The sequence below is a fragment of the Sturnira hondurensis genome, unplaced genomic scaffold (genome assembly GCF_014824575.4).
Source record: "Sturnira hondurensis isolate 20B ecotype Veracruz unplaced genomic scaffold, ASM1482457v3 Scaffold0023817, whole genome shotgun sequence".
Classification (NCBI taxonomy): Eukaryota; Metazoa; Chordata; class Mammalia; order Chiroptera; family Phyllostomidae; genus Sturnira; species Sturnira hondurensis.
Genome location: NW_028096448.1, coordinates 9460763 through 9478676, shown reverse-complemented (window position 1 = coordinate 9478676; position 17914 = coordinate 9460763). Strand labels below are relative to the sequence as shown.

General features: G+C 37.7%; 1 protein-coding gene across 4 annotated transcripts in view; it reads right to left on the bottom strand.

Moving 5' to 3' along the window:
- Positions 1 to 17914, bottom strand: part of CDKAL1 (CDKAL1 threonylcarbamoyladenosine tRNA methylthiotransferase) — a 665826-nt gene that overhangs the window by 233731 nt on the left and 414181 nt on the right. The gene's annotated exons all lie outside the window — the stretch shown is intronic.

Below are 17914 nucleotides of genomic sequence, written 5' to 3'. Positions count from 1 at the left end.
TCAAGACTTAAGTCTGCATAACAAATCTTACTAAACAATCCTTGTACACCATACTTTTCCGAGTCACTTTCCCACAACTTGTCTCCCTGATCTTGAAGCCTCAAATCTCTCTTCTGTGTTAGCATAAAATGGTACATAAACCCAAGTTCTAAATACTACTTTGGGTTATTGATCTCTGGGTACAATCTCTGAGTGATGCACATGTCAATAAACTTCTGTTTTTCTCTTGTTAATCTGTCTTTGGCCAGTCTAACTTACAGAACCCCACCTATAGAACCTAAAAAAGGTAGAGAAAAAAGTTTTTCCTCCCTTACACACTGTTCCATTAATGTCAAACCAAAGCATCATTTCTGTGGACTGATACATGATCCTCCTAAAATCTGAAGTCATTTCTGAGAATAGCACAAACTAATTCACATGAGGTGTTACAATCAATCGTTTCTGGGAGCGGAGTTGGAAAGAAGCCTCCAACTGTATGTTAGAAAACAGTCTCCCCAACATACAACATAAACTCAAACACAATTCAATTTTGCTAGTTTGCAAACTTGTCCTTAGGCTGGACTTCTTAGAAATGTGTGGATTTTTTCAAACGTCTCAAAATGTATGAATTAAATGGTTCTTATTACATTACTTGAAATTCTATAATAAATGAATAGGATCTCTGTAGTCTTTTGTTATTGGACAATATATAATTTGAGTATAAAGTGATGAATGGGTATATAATATTTATAAGGTAATAAAGAAGGACATATCGCCTGCTTGTTTTGCTTTATTGTCTCCCTAGTAAAAGTGGTTTATATGTCAATTCTTTAACTGAAAGAGAAATGAAAACATCACTGCATGGTAGGCTAGCTTGTCTGAGAACACCCTGTCAGAATATAATCCGAGATTCTAACCTGCTGCTTTTTTAAACACCGTGGCTCCAAAGTTATAGGGTTAGATAACCTAGGCCAGCATGTAAAGAAGGATCAGGAAAAGCTTCCAATTGATGGGCCAAGTCTACATTTTCAGACTTGAGCTACTTATTACATTTTGTGTTATTTTTAATCAAATGGAAGTTGAAATTATTTGTAATTAAAACAAGCATCTTCAAAGTAGAGAGGAAAATGAAGATTTTTTATTTTCCTCCTTTCTGTCAAAGTGGTCTCTACAGATACAGAAACTCTGACGCTCCTCTTTATGCACAACTCCACTTGATTGCAATAGAAGTAATCATTTCCTACGTAAGGAACCTCAGGCCTTAAACTGTGCTATTGTACAGAATTAAAGCATTTTTTAAAAAGGACAGCAGAGCTGGCATTGAACTTCATCTTTACAGTCATCAAATGTGTTACATGTTATTAATACACTATGTTTAACTGGCATCAGAACTGGATAAACATGAGTCTGAATAACAATGACTAAGAAAATACGTACCACATTACATGCTAATAATTTCCTTCTGTCTTAGGTAAGAAAAGTGATTTTTTAAAAAGATTTTATTCACTTTTAGAGAGAGAGAAAGAGCAGGAGAAAGAGAGGGAGATCTATATCAATGTGTGGTTGCCTCTTGAGTTCCCTGTACTAGGACCTGGCCCGCAACCCAGACAAGTGCCCTGACCGGGAATTGAACCAGTGACCTTTTGGTTCACAGCCTGTGCTCAATCCACTGAGCTACACCACTCAGGGCATAAAAGTGATTTTTAAAAGCAAGTATTATCTTTTTTAGTATTTCAAAATTAGCCAGACATTAAGAATATCAAACACAGACAGGAAAAGAAAACAGTGTCAAAGACGAGTTGGACAAAATGCGTACTGTGCTGAAGTGAACCAGGGTGGAAGGGGACAGTCTTCTGTACAATGTGTGGATCATTCCTTTTGTCCTATCTTCACAGGACACTAACCTTCCAAAGAATTACCCAAATAGGCATGGTTTATAGAGAATATCTAGAAAGAACTATTCTGAACTTTCTAGAACTATCTAGAAAGGATACTATTCTGAAAATGGTGGCCCTGAAGAAACTGTATGAAGAAGTGGGAGCGCACATTCCTGATGCAGAAATGTATCCCAAGTGCAGAGACTGTCCTGTGTATAATGAACACTCCAAAACGTTTTTAGCTGAGTAAAACGACAAAAGCCAACCCCTCAAAGGTATACAGATTATACCTTAAAACAATTCATTAAAAATGTAAAACAAATGGGATACCCCCCTATAGGGGACCATTCCATGTGGCGTGGGGAATGTAGCCCAGCCCCTAACTCGGAAAATCCAGTGGGGAGCAAGTCAGCACACAGGACCCACGCCCACGGATAGGTTCTCCTCAGGCCTGCATTGTACCTGGGCTGCTTGGAGGCTTGCTTTTGCTAAACTCCCTCACCCTGAATTGAGGTAGCAAATGTTTACTGCATATCTTTAAAGTTACTTCCTAAAATCTACACTAAACCTCCCATGTATGAGTGTAACCAGTTCAACCACTTTTCCCCTTGCATTTGCAAATATCCTTTGTCTTTATAGTAATTAGCAACTTCCTCCCCTTCGTTATCTGTAGAAGGTAACCACCTGAAGCAAACCTTTGCATAGTAAATGAGAACCATCCTAGATATAATGTACCCAGAAAAGCAATAAAAGCCTGTCCAGGCAGGGATGGGGGCCCTCTCTCACTCAGAGAACGGCCATGCCATCCCTTTTTCTCCACAGGATTTCTGTAGTTCATGTGAATTTGTTCATTGCTTCTGCAACACATGGAACCCACAGGCCAAGGTCCACGTCACTCCCCTCTGTGTGTGTGGTTTTATTTCCCTAATAAACTATCAAATGACTTTCCACATTCAATGATTTATTTATGTATGCACACACACACGTTTAAAAACAAATTCAGTATGTATGAATGGATAAAGCAAATGCGGTATGTATATACCACAGAATATTATTCAGCCATAGAAAATAAATCCCTGCTGTTTGTGACAACCTGAATGGACCTTGATGCTGAGTGAAGTTAAACACAGACAGAAAAATATTGTATGGTGTCACTTAGTTGAGGAATTAAGACAAAAACAAACAAAAAACTGAACTTACAGGTATAGAGTCGACATTCGTGGTTGCCCAACGCAGAAGGTTGGGAAGTGGACAAAATGGGTGAAGGAGGTCAAAAGTACAAACTTCCAGTTATGAGATGATGAAGTCCTGAGGATGTTATGCACAGCATGCAGACTAGAGTTCACATTACTGTTTAGTATATTTGAAAGTTGTTTAAAAAGTAGATCTTAAAAGTTCTCATCACAAGGAAAATAAATTTGTAATTATGGGTGGTGAGGGATGTTAACCAGACATTGCGGTGATTATTTCAAAATATATATGAATATAGAATTATGTTGTAGACTTGAAACTAATAACGTAACGTTATGTCAGTTATATTTCAATGAAAAAGAATTAACTCTGTATTTCCTTGCCAAAGCACTACAACCTTTTCCCGACCAGTTAAGAGTTTAACTTTTAAAACCTCTAAACTTCAGGTCCTGGTTGGCTTAGCTCAGTGGATTGAGCATGGGCCTGCGAACCAAAGGATAGAAGTTCAATTCCCAGTCAGGGCACATGCCTGGGTTGCAGGCCGGTTCCCAGCAGGGGACGCACAAGAGGCAACCATACATTGATATTTCTTTCCCTCTCTCCTTCTCTTCCCCTCTAAAGATAAATAAATAAAATCTTTGAAAAAAAATAAAAATAAAACCTCTAAATATCTTCACGTGTTTCTTGTATTAATCAACTCTTAGAGGTCTCTGAGACTTCGCCATACTTTGCCACACCTCCCTCCTGAACATCCCTTGTACTATCCAGGTCGCATGCTTCCTTGCTACAAGCCATACTGTCGGTGTGGGCCTTCAAATGGGAGTGGAGTGCTCCTGGAGGGAAATACACGAGCAGGCAAGGGTCATTCAAAAATGAATCCGTTTCCAAGTCTTCAATTTCCATTTGTATTCTTTCCTAAAACTGACTTGTTCCCGGTAAAAAGCTTCATGCTTGGTCTCCCCCTCACCTTTACTGGACACCTTCAATCACCACTCCAGTAATCAGTGAAGCTGTGCAAAGAACTTCATGCTCCCAGGCCTGCCCCCCTCACCATCTATTTCATTAAAGACTGCATTTATAGAAAGTTTTCACAGTTTTCATAATATAATTTAATAATTCAATAAAAAGTTATTTAAAATATTTAGAGGCATGTGGTCACATAATTATTTTAATTTATATACATATACATTTACATTAATATATATACATATACATATACATTCCATACATTTTATATACAAAAGAATGATAGAATGATGAATAAAAGACTGTGAAGCTTAAAAATGTTAGAATTCTATGGAAAAAGTAGGAAGGAAATTCAAATTCCAGTTAAAAAGAAGCTAATGTAAATTTTCCTATTTTTTATATTTCAATGAATACATCTGAAAAAGTGATATAACAATTTTATTTTACAACTTCATATTTAAAACAGGCCAGAAATTGCATCTATTGAAACTATTTAAACTTAACCATAAAAGATTTCAGTATCAGTGCAAAAATGTATGAGGTGACGTGTGATTTTAAAAATTATTTGGGGGTTAATACCAAGCAAAAGTTTCAGTACCACTCACTGGTCTACAAAAACACAAATCCCAACACCTCAGAAGGGCATTCTTGCTCCTACACAACTCAGGCTTTCCGACCTCATCGCCCATTGATAGTTTCTGTCCCTTGTAACAGATGCCACCTCCAAGGAAACACATTTCCGTTCCAACAATACCTACCCTTCCTTTGCCCAGACAGGCCGCAGACTGGCACCCTCGTTCGAATGCCATCCTCAGCCTAGAATGCAGCTCTCCACCTGAGCTACCACGCACTGCCTACTAAAACCCATCCACACTGCAACCAGTAATTCTTCCAAATGCAGGAGGTCGGGAAGTAGGCAAAATGGGTGAAGGTGGTCAAAAGTACAAACTTCCAGTTATAAAATAATGAGGTTCCAGGGATGTTTACACAGCATACAGACTACAGTTAATAATACCGTTTTGCATATTTGGAAGTTGTTAAAAGTATGTTCCCCAATGTCCACAAAAACTAAACATTTCTAATTCTCCTTTAGAGCATGTTGTAGCACTACTAAGCAATTATAGCATTCTATATTTTAATTAATACCATCCTGCATTCTCCCACTACCTCACACATAAAAAATATCTGGCATGTTTTTGTTGATTTGAGTTGAAAAATAACTCATTTTACTGAGAGCCAATGTGTTTAAGTGGGACAAACTACAGACTCAGTATTCACAGTTCTCACTTTGGGGTTTTCAATGATCTGGTGTATGTGCTTCAAGGTAAACCTCAACTTCAGAGTATTCATACCTACATTTCTGCATTTTAAGCTTTAAGTGTACAGTTGGTGATTTTTTAGTAAACTTGTACAGTATTACACCACCACAATCCAATTTTCCACCATTTCTTAAAAACTGAGGTATAATCGACATATTATGTGTCAAGTGAACAGCATACTAATTTCACATTTGAATATACTTCAAAATATCACAATAAATCCAGTTAACATCCCTTCCCACAAGTAGTTACAAAATTATTTTTCTTGTGATGAGAAATTTTAGAATCTACTCTCCTAGCAACTTTCTAATACATAATATAGTATTGTTAATTATACTCCCATGCCATACATGAGATCCTCAGGACTTACTCATTTTATAATGGGAAGTTATAATCTTTACCCACCTTTGCCCTTTTACTCACCCCCAAAATCCCACCTCTGGTAACCACAACATCTGTTCTCTGAATCTATAAGCTCTTTGTGTGTGTGTGTGTAATTCACATATAAATGAGATCACGTAGTATTTGTCTTTTTCTGTCTGATTTTACTCACTTAGCATAATGCCATTTAGGTCCATCGAGCATGTCACACATGTTAGGAGTTCCTTCTTTTTTATGGCTAAATAATCTTCCATCAACTATATATACTACATCTTTCTTACCCACTCATCACTTATGAACATCTTAACTTTTTATATGAGAAAAATTTTAATAAAAAGCTAACTAAAATAATTTGTCATCATTTGTAAATATGAAAGACTAATTATGAGTATTACTAAATTATAATAGCCTAAAGTTAAAACCTTTAAGATAAACGAATGCTAGGCAGTCATATAACAAAGCAAATTAGCTGCAGAGTGAGGGATGTTGCTACAATACTACGCTAGTCTAGTCCCTGAACCTATCTTAAGTTTCGTGCCCCAAATAGATTTTCTAAACAAATAGAATATTTAAACATTTAGAATATTTACTATATTTGTCTCTGAAACAACAACCAATAATAAAATGATTAAATTTTTAAAATGTTTTAATAAATGTCAAAATGTATAACATGACAGGGAAATGCCCACTGTCTACTTCAAAAAGAATTTATATTTCATCACTCAGTAATAAAACTATTAACTAACATCTGCTTCCTGTTTATACTTTCACAAAGTATTTTGCATTTCCAGATAAAATTACATATTCTGCAGTAAGAAAGAAATACAATAGAAGGCCTCCTTTAGTCCCATCTGGATGTAATAAAGGAATCAAATTTTGAGAGGGTGAGACTGTGAAAGAAAATTCTACCTTTAATCATAATAGAAACAGCTGATTGCCCTTTTTCCTACACTGTGGCACCTACTAATAACTGTAAGAAAAACACTAGCCACATGTGAAACTCTGAATCAGTGTAGGATTGGAAGAGCCACAGACCAGCTGATTTGTTTCAAGCTGACTTTACAAAACCCAGTCCAAAGTTGAACCTTTGCAACATTACATGTGGAATGTCCTTTAGGATTCTGATTACGATGTAGCAGAGTAGACACATCTGTGATATATTACAAAACCAAAGTAGTTGCCAGTGAAGTTTTTAGTATTTTATTTTTTAAGAACATACATTTTTGGTTTAACAAACCCTATTATAGTAGTCTAAAATTTAAACTCCATGTCTTTAAGTCTGTAACTACTTCTTTTCCTTTAGTAGAAGTTTATTAATTAGGTATGTAATAAATGTTAATTAATAAGGTATATTCAACAACTTTAAGTGACTTAAAATATCATACGAGAAAAAACTGGAAAGAACCTAAGAGAAACACAGATCAAACTCTCCTCTCATCACTACTAGGTTCTGGACAAAGACAAAGATTCAAAAGGGTTACATGGCTTACCTAAGGTCACACAGTTACGTAGCGTTAGAATTAGGGTTAGAACCAAGGTCATCAGATTTTCAGAACAGTGCTGTCTTATTGTATTTTATGGTAAGGTTTTGTAATAAAATTTTTCCTTATAGATTTAACTAAATTATATCAGATGCTTTCTAACCAATTATGTTGCTCAGTTATGCAATCTGCAATCATATAGATATATCTAACATAAGTCAATCTACTCTATTTGGGGCTTTCCATTGTTTTGAATAAGCATTACATTAACTACCCTTTGGAAAGAACTAACTCACAACCAACCCCAGACACTTCCCCTTTTGGGGGGAATATTATACTCGGTCATCTGTTAAAGCATCTTTAGCACTTCACATTCAACAGTCTATTTAAGAGAGTAGTATCATACAAGGCTGGCAATTTCATTAAAGCCAAACTTATGCCTACCCTATGATCCAGCAATTCCAATCTTCAGTGTGTACCCCAAAGGACTGCCTATGTCCACCAAAGGACACATACAATAATGCTCACATAAGGTTTTATTCATCATCGTGGAAATTTGGAAATCATACACAACCTGTCTTATATTCACATAATGGAACACTTCACAACAATGGACTAGAAATGGTCCCAATACACATAACATGGATGAATGTCACGGACATTCTGTTGGGCAAAACCCAGGAGGGCAACAGCAGAGGCCCCGCAGACACGGGCCGACCTCTCCATCTGCCCACAGAGTGAGAGGCCGCCGCCGCCCCTCCTCTTCCCACCACCCTCGGGAAGCCTCACTGCCACCACAAGAGCTGTGCTCTGGAAGTTGAGGTGCCAGGAGAGACTCCCAGCCTCACAGGAGAGTTTGTTGGAGAGACCCACAGGGTGCTAGAACGTACACAAGCCCACCCACCCAGGAACCAGCACCAGAAGGGCCAAATTTGCTTGTGGGAAGTGGCAGAAGGAACTGAAATCCTAGAGAGAGCAGAGCAAGTGCCATTGTTCCCTCTCTGACCCCGCCCCCACATACAAAGTCACGACCCAGCGACGTGGGTCACCCCTCCCTGGTGAACACCTAAGGCTCTGATCCTCATACATAAGAGGTGCAACAAGACAAAACAGTGGCTCAAACACAATAGATCAAAGCCCCAAAGCCAATACTTTTAAGTGACCAAGAGACAGCCAACCTATCAGATACTCAGTTCAAAGCACTGGTGATCAGGATGCTCACAGAATTGGTTGATTTTGGTTGCAAATTAGATGAAAAAGTAGAGGCTATACTAAGTGAAATGAAAGAAAATGCACAGGGAACCAATAGTGATGGGAAGAAAACTGGGACTCAAATCAATGATTTGGAACAGAAGAAAGAAAGAAACATTCAGCCAGAACACAAGAAACATTCAACCAGAACACAAGAATTCAAAGATAATGAGGAGAGGCTTAGGGACCTTCAGGACATCTTTAAATGCTCCATCATCCAAATTATAGGGGTACCTGAAGGGGAAGAGGAAAAGCAATAAGTGGAAAACTTATTTGAACAAATAATAAAGGAGAACTTCCCCAGTCTGGCAAAGAAAATAGACTTTCAGGAAATCCAGGAAGCTCAGAGAGTTCCGAAGAAGTTAGACTCAAGGAGGAACATACCAAGGCACATCATAATTACATTAGCCAAGATTAAAATGAAGGAGAGGATTCTAGAAGCAGCAAGAGATAAAGAGACAGTCACCTACACAGGAGTTCCCATGAGAATGTCAGCTGATTTCTCAAAAAGAGAGGGGCTGGAAAGAAGTATTCCAAGTCATGAAAGGCAAGGGCCTACATCCAAGATTGCTCTATCCAGCAAAGCTTTCATTTAGAATGGAAGGGCAGATCAAGTGCTTCTCAGATAAGGTCAAGTTCAAGGAGTTCATCATCACAAAGCCCTTATTTTGTGAAATGTTAAAGGGACTAATCTAAGAAAAAGAAGATAAAAAACATGAACAGTAAAAAGACATCAAACTTAGTTATTAACAATCACACCTAAAACAAAACCAAACTAAGCAAACTAGAACAGGAACAGAACCACGGAAATGGAGATCACACAGATGGTTAGCAACAGGGGAGTGGGAGGAGGAAAGAGGGGGAAAAGGTAGAGAAAATAAGCATAGACGGTAGGTAGAAAATAGGGGGAGGACAAGAATAGTATGGGAAATGTAGAAGCTAAAGAACTTATGCCACATGGACACGAACTAAAGTGGGGGAACGTGAGTGGAAAAAGGTGTGCAGAGTGGAGGGGAATAAAGGGGTGAAAATGGGACAACTATAATAGCATAATCAATAAAATATATTTTCAAAATTCACCAAAGCCAAATGCAGCCTCTCACAACACCACCAGCTGGTACACTGATACAGATAGGCTTCTAGAACACTCATTCATTGGGGGAATCCTCTACTATAAGGGGCCCACCCTTCAGAAGATAATTCTGGTTTTGGGGGGTACACCCTTGTATGCCACTCCAAGGTCCATGTGTGTTAACTCCCCAGTAACCCATGTAATCCATGTACCTGAAAGTGAGGAAATGAACAGAGGTGAAGGTGGACTAGGCTTATGGTAAAGAGGAAGAGAAGTGGGTTATTATTTATCCTTTCTTTTGAAAAATTCTTTGTAGAAATAGTAAAGACTTGGAAAAGGAGGGATGTGAGAAACTGACAGGCTTCCACTGAGAGTCTAGGAAAGAAGAATAACTGTGCCTGGGAGACTCACAAAGGCTAAGAGGGTGGCGAGTGCACCAAGCCTGGGGTGATGGAGTGTGAATGCCGGAGGATGTGTTTGTGGCCCCACGGAGTCAGCCCCCAAAATGATCTCCAAGTGCTCTCCTGGGCCATGGGTAGTGAACAAGAAGAATCTGTTTGCAGAACAATTACTCCCTGAACAACAGGGAGATCTTTACAATGTTGTTTGTAGTAAATTTCATGTTTATACTTTATTATTTCCAATATGAAAGGCATTTTCAGTGCAGAGAGCCATGATATCCAAAACAAATGCTTCTTTCTCAAGTGTTGGACAGAGGATGCAAGGCAAGCAAGTGCTATCCGCATGCTCACTGCAGAAAGAGAAGGCCTTTCTGCCCAGGACTTGGACACAGTGGTACACAAACATGGTGCAGCTGCCCACGCAAGTGTTTCACACCAAATACCAGGTCATAAAGCAGCACAACAATTTTTTGAAATGATATTTTGTTTCTTATGGGTTCTACATCAAATCTTGAGTCACATCAAATAAAATGAGTTTGAAAAGATTTTAGAAGGTTCAGAAGCAGAGCTCAAATGGAAAAGTTAAAAATCGATCTTGCTCTGCTCAATCCCTTGAAAACGGAGTTCCCTTTTCTGAAAAACTCATATGCGGACAGAGTGATCATGACTCAACAATTCTGCCAGATGAACAACAAAAGTAATTCAGACCCAGTTCTTCTGCTTCTGTGAATACGTCTGTACTCTCATGACTCATTCAGTTAGAAGGACAACAAATAAAAACAACATCAAGATATTTTTTACAAAAATGTTAGTGAGAAAGCTGAGGCACTTTAAAATCCGTATTTATTTCCATGACAGTAAAACAATGTACTGCAGATTTTGAAATGACTCTCTACTTCCAGGAATTAAATATTCTTGAGTAACCAATATCTTCCAGTAGTTTACTGAAAATGTTAAAGTTTACAACTATTAATTACAAGTTTGATATCTTTTTAGTTTAGGAAAGCAGCAGCAACAGCAAACATCTCCTTCCTGAGTAACAAATGCCTAATCTGTTGATGTACAGAGCCTTCTGGAAGACTATATACAGACGATGAACACAGCATCATAAAGAAGCTATTATCTACCAAGAAAACAAAGTATTTCTATGAACTGAGACCAAAAGCAGCGTTGACAACATAAAAAATAGTGATTATGGAAGTTAAATTACCTACCAGAATAGAAGTAACAAAATAATGTTTAATACAGTTTTTAATAAAAATCAATTTTAAAAAAGAAGAAAGCAACTAATCGTCATAGGCCACATCTATGTACAAGCCACATCACCTTGGATGTGGTGCCTGGAGCTATGAGGATCTAATGAAGCATGCATTTTTCTGTAGCTGTCTGTGCTCTCCGTGAGGCTGCTGTTTGCTACAGGCCACTGACTCGATTAACCGTGATCTTTTGCTGTCCACAATCTACTACTGACATGTGCTCCTCCTCAAAAGCTTTATGAGGGCAGATGGAACACAAAAATTCAGCAAGACAACTGACTCCACCTCACACACTAATGGCCTGACAGACACAGAGGCAGTCCATTTCAAGACATAAATACTATTCCCTAACATCAGGAAGAATGGCAGAATAAAGACCTCTGAAAATCTTGTCCTCCATGAAAGCATTAAGGTCAGTGGCAAAAACGGTCAGAATCAACATTTTTAGACCTCTAAATATTAAGTCCTGTAGCAATCCGGGGAGCAATTATTTTTTTAAAAATGGAGGAATCTAATAACAGTGAGCTATATGCCATTTTACACCATTTTCTCACCTCTCACTCCCTGGTACTGTGGTAGCCTTGAAAACCAACAGCCTCCAAATAAGGTGAAAATCAGCAGTCTGGCAGCCACTGGAAGGAGCAGGAGAGGATTGGAGCTCCTTCAGGGCCCACTCCCAGAGAACAGGCATTATTTGACCTGTCTGTGGTTCCATGGAAGACTTTACACACAGGGTTCATTTATTTAACTTGACCTAGCCCAGTGAGAACAGCCTTTTTTTTCCAGAGGCAGTTGTCAAAAATAATCAGCTATAATCGTTTAACAGAATGGCTGCCTCAGGCTGTGAATAACAGTTAGGGCAAACGATAAGCAAACCAAAGAGCTTAAAAAGAAAAGCTAGGGAATGTGATGTACAAAGGGGGCTTTGAAAATCACAGACATATTTCTTGAAGGTCATGTGCATACGTGGGACTGTGTATATGTCCAGGTTGTGCACATGCTCAGTAAAGACCTGAGAAGGCTGTCAGCTCTCCCCTCTGGCTAAACCTAAGGTTTTACACAAGCAGAAGTGGAAGTAAGGACAGAGTTGTAAGCACCGTAACTGAGCACTGAAGGCATGCTCCAATACGCACACATAGAAAAGACTGAGAAACTTATTTGTTCCAGACCTTTAAGGAAATCTCTGTCCAATCATTAGCTGACTGCTAAGCTAATTGGGTACAGACTTCATTGGCCACACATAACAAAAAATACAGATTCTCCAGAATTAAGAAAAGTCACTTATCAAACAACAGAACCCTGAAGAGGGAGAAGTACCTGATTTCCAGAGCTGTCACATTATATCTAAATGTATATTCAATTGTGTTCAACAACAACAAAAACACTGTCAACAGAAACTGTCCTGGTTCAAAAGCCCAGATATTGAACTTACTAGACAACAACTTTAAGTCATCGTTTTAAGTACATTCAAAAAAGTAAAGAAAATCATCTTTAAAGAACTAAAGGAAAACTTGAAAACAATGTCTCACCAAATAGGACATCAAAAATGAGATAAAAGTTAAAAAATAACCAGAGAGTAAATCTGGTATGAAAAGTACAAGAATTAAAATGTAAAAATTCACTAATGGGGCACTCAGCAGGAGATTTAGGCAGGCAAAAAAAGAATCAGCAAACTTGAAGGCAGGCCAATTGAGGTTACTTGGTCTGAAGAACATAAGGAAAAAAGAAGGAATAAAAATTAACGGTATCTCAGAAATCTGTGGGACACCATAAAGCATCCTAATGTAAACATAATGTGGATTCCGGAAGGAGAGGAAAGAAAAGGGAGCAATAACGTTTGAAAAAATAATAGCCAAAACTCACAAATTTGAAGAAAAACATTAATCTACACCCCTTAGAAGCTGTATAGACTCTATGTAGGATAAACTCAAAGAGATCTATATCTACACACCTCACAAACTGCTGGGGGCAAAGAAAGATTCCTGATAGCAGCAGCTCATTGTGCATCCTCAACAAGATCATCAACAACTGATTTGACATCAGAAATCAGAGAAGCCAGAAGCCAGAAGCCATACCTTGTTTTATTGGTCTCTGCTTTTTTACACCTCAGAATTTTTTCCTTCCCTTCCCTTTCCTTTTTTTTTCCTTTTCTTTTCTTTCTCTTTCTCTCTCTTTTTCTTTTTCCTTCTCTCTTTTTTCTTTTTCTCTTTCTTTCTTTTTCTTTTTCTCTTTTTTCCTTCTTTCTTTCTTTCACAAATTTAAAGCAGGATCCTCCAACAACAAAAAAATAAAAAACTTTCCTGCTTTAACGTGATACTTGCTTTATTGGGGTGGTCTAAACCCAAACCTGTAGTATCTGATATTTCCCCAAAGTACCTTATTTGGATATAGGGTTTTTTCAGATGTAATAAAGTTTAAATGAAGTCATACTGAATTAGGGTGAGCTGGAACTCTATGATTCATGCCCTTAGAAGAAGAGGAAGTTTGTACAGAGACAGAAAAGAAAACCATGTGAAAACTGAAAAAGATTTCAGTGATGTGTCTACCAGCCAAAGAATACCAAAGATTGCCAGCAACCATCAGAAGTTAGGAGAGAAAAACTGAAGATTCTCCCTTATAGCCTCAAGAGAGGAACTAATCTACCAATGGTATGATTTGGGACCTCTCGCCTCCAAGGCTGTGAAAGGATAAATCCCTGTTATTTTAAACCACTCGGTTTGCAGTGCTTTGTTGTAGCAACCTCAGGAATCTAATATACAAGCAGCAATCAAGGATTAAAAAACAAACATAAGTAGGAGCTGCTGAGGTGGAAAAAATGAAGTCTGAAAGTATAGTAGCAAGTCAATTAAAAGATTAATGTCTAAAATTTCAATTGATCAAAATGTAGGCTGATATTCTATATGACATTGTATAATAACAGTAATATAAAACCTATTTTTCAGATACACTTTCCAAAAGTTAATTCTTTGTTGCCATATATCAGAGTCAGACTTATCCACATTTTCTCTAATCAAACAATGCTTTACATATAGCAAAATTTTCAGTGATTTTTAAAACTATGCAAAAACATACTATAAAAAAAGAGGGAATAGTTTTGCCTCTTAAATAATGAATAACTGGAGAAATTTCAAAATCACCCTAAATAGTTTAATTTTCTCTGGCCCACATGTAGCACCCTGATGCCAAAAATAATTCAGTACACACAATCCATTCATGCCCATTATATTCTATTGAAGAGTTCTGCTACAACACATGAAAATAAATACAGGAGTTCACTAAAAGACATTAGTGATTAAGAAGTTCAGGTAGTTTTTACCACAAAGTTGACTAAAGTATTTCATGACAACCAAAATGATTTGTCCAGTTATATTCTTACACCGGGTCTAGACTCCCATGCATGCTATTTAGTAATACAGAAACTAGAACTGAAAAAAAAAGCATAAGAAAAAGAAATTGGAACTGAGAGCAGCAGTGAAGCCCACAGGGTAGGTCTCTGTATAAATTATTGATGGTTATATAATAAAAATTCTTCATGAGGCATTTTCCATTGTGCTCCCTGGGAAGACAGACATACCCAATATGTCCAACATGAGAAACATTCACCCACCAAGTAGTTCATCTGCCCTGGGAATAGACTTGGGACAAAAAAGAAACTACAGTTCCTAAAGACACTGAGACTGTGTCTGTGAGGGCAGCAACAAAGAGTCATCTGTTGACATGGAGCCTATCTATTTATGAATTCATTTCTTTTCTGGGTCCTCTGGTCTGCATGTAATCATGAGGCTTAATCACCCAGACTGAATATTACAAACTGAGGCTCAGTAATAAGAAGCAATAAGCTATGTAAATTTTTCTGAGTGGCTGCTGAGCTCAAGAAAAGCTGAGGCTTCTTGGCCAAAGCTGGAGTTCGGGGCTGAAGCCTGAACCAGTGAGAAAGTGAGGATCGCAGGAACAGGCTGCAGGGCTGGAGTGTGGGTTGGAGCCTTCAGTCCAACCATGCTTATGAAGAGCAGCATGTTAATTCCTTTTTTTTTTTTAAAATCAGAAACAGTCAAGTCATTGGACAAATAAGGCAGGCATTGTTTCCATCCTTATCTTCACTTCCAGAGGGGCTGTTCCCAGATCTCAGAATTAGGCTCCCAGTAAAGCCTGATAAACTTTTTATTATGGGTATGAATCCTTTCAACATTTCATGAAGGTTTTCTACCCCTAGATTTTTGGATAGGCACAAACTTTGGTGCTCAGTTTGGAGGTTTCACCATCCTCTTGAAATCTATTCACAAATATCACGTTAAAAATGAAGAAAAGTCCTAAAAATTATAATCAGCAAGAAACTGGGTGTGAGCAGTCAGATCAAACTACACACACTGACATGTCGCAAGAGCTGTAGGTGGATGGCAAAAATAAAGGATTTTTCCTTTCCATTTCCTTGCTCAAAATAAATCATCTACACTGTCCTTCTATGCATCAAAGGGGGGAAATGTTTTATATACAACAACACAAAATCTCTTCGCATATTTTTCTATTATTCTGAAAAGTACACACGTTAAGGGAAACAAATTAAAGCCCCCACGCGAACTGCTGACTGCATTTGGAATTTCTGTAGTGCTCCGATGAGACACGCGCACATCAGGGACTGAGTCCGCCCTTATGTAAAACTATGAGGCATTTTTTAATGTTCATAAATTATCACGTGACAAAAGCCCTTCACAGATATCTATTGTCTTTGGCCACATAAACTAATTTTCCTAAATACACACTTAGGTTAGACTATAACGTCAATAAACTAGAAGTAAACATACAAAAATCAAGGCTAGTGAGAAACTGATTTGCTGTAGTGATTACAAGATTGCTCAACCAAAACCAAATGAAACATTTAAAATGTCACTATTTATGATTAATATTATATATCATATAACATGAATATACTAAATGTAAATCTTATAGAAAACTATACATTTTAATTCAAGCAAATAAAATGGAATATAATATCAACATGAATATTAGTGCCAATATCTTTCGGCCATATTTTATAGAGTAATAGAAATTTAAAAATAATAATTTGCTTTATTCATAATTTGAGGTGTAAGTCCTTAATACCAAGTACTTGCACTCCAGATCAACTTGCCCTCTGTGGACCCAGCTATACACGACACAAAAAAGTTCTGATATAATTTTAAGATACATAGGAAACTGGAAGGAGATAAGTTATTTTTAGTTACTCATAACAGAGGGAGAACGAAAACAGCTTAGATAAAAAGAAATCCAGAGACACTTTGCATATCCCTTACGGGTCAACAGCTTTATAATCTTTTCCCTACTACCCAACCCATAAAACTACAAACAAGAGAAGCTGCCTGGCTTTGACCATTTACTGGTGACTTCTCTAATGGAGATTATAAAAAAGCAGTGAAAACTAAGAAGCAGAATAATAAAGAAGCTAACGGCCCAGATAATCTATAAATCTGATAATCATACAATGAGCTCAATTGCTCTAGGTAGTCCTACAGATACTATCTATCACTGATATTTTAGCAGAGCAAATAGAATGCATCCCTTAGTCACAGAAGTGTGACTCATAACTGAGAAACATGTATGATAACCATCCACAAATTCCCCCAAACTAGATGCTCAGCACAGAGAGGTAGACAGTTCAAAATATAAAGGCGCGCAGTGGAGGAACAGCTAGAGTTGGAGCTATCACATCATTCAACACACATTCAGTAAGTGCACATTATCACAGGCAGTGAAATGCAAAGATAAACAAGACAGCCTCTCCCTCAAGAAGATAACCGTTTTTGTTGAATTTACATGTAAATTAATAATCATGGCTCAGCATGGTGAGCGCAGTAGATATATCTTGGACAGAGTGAAAAAGATGGGAAGAACCTGGGAAGCATCTGGAAGTCTTCACAGAAGATGCAGTAGAGTAGAAAGCATTTCAGAGTCAGACGAGGTTAGAAACCAGTTCAGCTGCTTCCTTGTAATTTAATTTGAATTTCCTTCAATTTAATTATTAAAGCTTTCTAAGACTTGGCTTCTCGGTCAACAAAATGAGGATAATAATGTATTTGCAGCAAGCTTATTACAAGAAGGGAAGGGGATACTATGTGTAAAGCAATCAGCATGGTCTCTTGAAAATAATAAGCACTGAATAAATTGGACTATTATTATTATTATTATCTTGAAAGAAGTTACCAGTGATGTCTGGTGGCCAGTTAGCAGTAGCCACTGTATCACTGTCATTGGCCTCATCACTTTGTTGCGTTCACATATATTATGTTCAGTCTGAATTAATACATCAGCTACGGGCTACCTACAACTGGGAAGAAAAACCAAGCAATGCAGTTTCAAGAGTCACATTTGCAAGCCACCTACTTTCTACAAGGCCAGAGTTCATTGAAGAAGAATATGGCAAGATTATTACCTTAGTGATATCAACAGGAAAGCAAACTCTATGGACATTATATTAGTCAACACACATAGCAGCAATCATTAGTATATCTGAGTAACACATTATTTCCAACTGTTAACAGATGGTAAATATAGAATGAGAAAAAAGTGAAACTTTCAGAAGTATGAAATGGCAAAAAAAAAAAAAAAAAAAAATACAGGCTGGCCAGGAGGCATCATTAGCGTACAGAAGGGAGGAGAGAGTGAGCGTGTACTGGGAGGAGCATCTGAGAACCCTGTAGTGCCATGCCAAAAAGCTTATCTTTAGCCTAGGGGTAATGGAGAGG